This window comes from Callospermophilus lateralis, unplaced genomic scaffold (assembly GCF_048772815.1).
Source record: "Callospermophilus lateralis isolate mCalLat2 unplaced genomic scaffold, mCalLat2.hap1 Scaffold_105, whole genome shotgun sequence".
NCBI classification, from domain to species: domain Eukaryota; kingdom Metazoa; phylum Chordata; class Mammalia; order Rodentia; family Sciuridae; genus Callospermophilus; species Callospermophilus lateralis.
The window spans coordinates 1,967,083-1,970,170 of NW_027510702.1; the positions used below are offsets into that span (position 1 = coordinate 1,967,083).

Here is a 3,088-nt window from a genome sequence, read left to right on the forward strand (position 1 = left end):
GGTCATGAAGTGAAGAACTTAAAATGTCTTTATGAAAATGACTCCTGACCCTTTGAGTAGATAGCTCCTAAAACAAAAGCCATAGGGGTGTGGCTTAATGGCTACTTAGTTTAGCATATGAGGAAGATTTGCTGTCTACCAAGGCTGGACATTTGAACACCTGTAAAAACTTGGTTCTTCCCCTCAGAACCTTTCATTCTGGCAGGGAGATAATAGCATTCACTTGAAACACAGTAAGATAATGGCAGAAAGAGAGGTATTTATTTGATGGTAGAACATTATTGTCCATAAATGCATTTATTATGGTTGGAAGGGTGATCAATAAGGTCAGAAAGTAGTTGAGATGTGTTTGAAGCACAGGCAAAGGGCAAACAGGAGTGTGACATCTGGTTTGTTGTTGATTAGACAGGCTGGGGTGGAGGATGGTGGGGGAAGCTGGCAGTCAGAAGAAATGTGTTCAGAGAAATGGAAACATGAAGAAAAGGATATTTGGGGAGGCCAGGAGAATGTAAATATTTGGTGTTGTATAACGTGTGAAGTTGGAGGGGGATGGTCTGTTGGAGAGGCCAGCAAATCTTAAAGGAAGTCATGAGCCAAAGTAGCATTAGACCATTAATAGTGGGGATCCTTAGAAAGTTTTAAGAATGAAAGGAATTAGGTTAGATCTGTTTCTTAGAAAGAGTCACTTAAGACTGACCTTTCTAAAGAAAATCATGATCCAAACAAGACATTTAATCTGTCTAGAAGCTTATCTAAGCATTTTAGGACTTACCTCCCCCTCATGGTATTTGTTGATGTTGGACTTTTAGAGTTTAATTATAGGAATGAGAAAGCTTTTAGAGCTTGGAGGATAAGATGGTCCTAGGGCCATTGTGACAGTAATCCTTCTCAACTGAAGTTGTTTCCTGTAAGTTGTGTTATTTCAAGACTTGTGTAAGAAAAGTGATGTTGTTGTTTTCCTTGTAAAATGTATAGACTTTGAAGCCAGGTAGATCTGGTTTCAAATCCCAAGGTTATCATTTAGAAGTTTGGGCAAATAACTAAACTTTTGAATATCAGATTCCCCATCTGAAAAATGTAGATAATGCTTACTCCAATCATAAGAATTAAATGATTTGACAAGGTAAAGTGTCTGGTGAGGTGTCTGGCATTTTGTAGGGTTTTACCCCCACGCACACCCTAATTCTCATGTAGGCAGTCAGAGGTGGTGTAAAGACAATGAATACCTGGGGAGGAGAGACCACCAGGGTGGAAAAGATGTGATGGGGAGAAATGAATCATTTTTCAGTTGGCTCCATGTTTGTTCATGGTGGTGGCAGCCACCTGGGTAAGGAGTATGTACAAGCCAGGCAGTAACAATAATGATATTTCCAGTGATTAAAGCCCAGTCTTCCACAGTCATAATTTGATTATCAGAATGAATCAACATCACTTGGAAAGTTTACAGCCTCATGATATGGGAAGGATTTCTTTATTCATATTTTTACGTATGCACAGAGCCCTCCTCTAGGTCTAGGTCGGGGTACACGAATGTGGTGCAGGTATGGTCAGTGATTTTGCGGTGATAGGTAAGACATTGACGTGAGTGGCAAAGAAGAGGCACAATGTTATGAGACTGATTTGAAAGGAGCCTTCAAAAAGGCATTTTGATGACCCAGTATGTACAGGACATTGTGTGAGGACTAAAAGAGTCTAACAGGTGTAAGGCATGATTGTGATTTTTTAAAGCCTTAAGAAAAGGACTTAACAAATATATGCAAAAATTATGAACAAGTCAATGTAAAATCTTAAACAAGTAGTATGATATCTGATAGGACTGGAGAGTAATAGGCTCTGATGTGTTTGGGAGATGTGCACCAATCAGATTCATTGATCAATGGAATCTTAGTAGAATCTTAGTGTTAGAAGAAACCTTGGAAGGCTCTTAGTCTAGTTTCTCACTCATTGCTGTAATTTTCTTTACTGTGGCCCTGACGAGTAGTTATGAGGCCTGTACACCAGTATTTCCTAGCAGGAGTCACTCTCTTACAAGGCTATATGTTCTTCTGTTGTCTAGTTCATCCTTGTATTGACTCCAAATTTTCCTCCACATGATTTCCTCTATAAAATTGAATTCTTTTCTACATAGAAATTCTTTAAATATTTGAAGTTATATCTTAATTTAAAAACTATTTTTAGTATTTTTATCATGGAAACTTTCAAATAAGAGCAGAGAGAATAGTAGGTGACTATAGGTAATCATAACATACTGTACATTTCAGAATACTAGAAGAAAATATTGTGAAAGTTTTACCATAAATGATGTTTGAGGAGGTAGATATATTTAACCTGATTTAAGCGTTACATAGTGTATACATGCGTCAAAATGTCATGTTACCTACTTCAATAATTATAATGTTTATTTCTATGTACTAATTAAAAAATAAATTTAATTAGAAAATCTTTAAAGAAAAGCATAGAGAATAGTATAATGAACCCATGGGCCATCACCCAACTTAACAGTAATTCCTTGATAGCCAATATCAGTGAGTTTTTTTTTTTTAATTTGTTCTAATTGGTTATACATGATAGCAGAATGCATTTTGATTCATTGTACATAAATGGAACAAAACTTTTCCTAGTTGTACACAACACGTGTAGTAGTCCTACATGTACCTCGGGTAATGAGGTTCATCTCATTCCACCATCTTTCCTATCCCTATGCCCTCTCGCCTGTCCTACCTCCCCTTTGCCCAATCACAGTTCCTCCATTCTTTCCATGCCCCTTGCCACCCACCTCACCCCCATTTTGGGTCAGCATCCACTTTCAGAGAGAACATACAGCTTTTGGTTTTGGGGATTGGCTTACTTCTCTTAGCCTGATATTTTCATTCACCGCAGATGCCATAAGTTTTTTCTCTTTTAATGCTATAAGTAACATTTCATTTTGTATATGTACCACAGTTTCTTTATCCATTCATCTGTTGAAGGGTTGTTTCCACAAAACTATGGAATGCTTCACAAATGTGGGTGTCATCCTTGCTCTGGGACCATGCTAATTTTTTCTGTATTGTCCCAATTTTAGTATATGTGCTGCCAAAGCAATCAC

General features: G+C 37.5%; 1 non-coding gene across 1 annotated transcript; it reads right to left on the bottom strand.

Annotated features, from left to right (window-relative positions):
* Nucleotides 1–2,981: 2,981 nt before the first annotated feature.
* On the bottom strand, nucleotides 2,982–3,088 carry LOC143386322 (U6 spliceosomal RNA). The gene has a single exon (XR_013089565.2). It is a non-coding gene; the product is annotated as a U6 spliceosomal RNA (small nuclear RNA).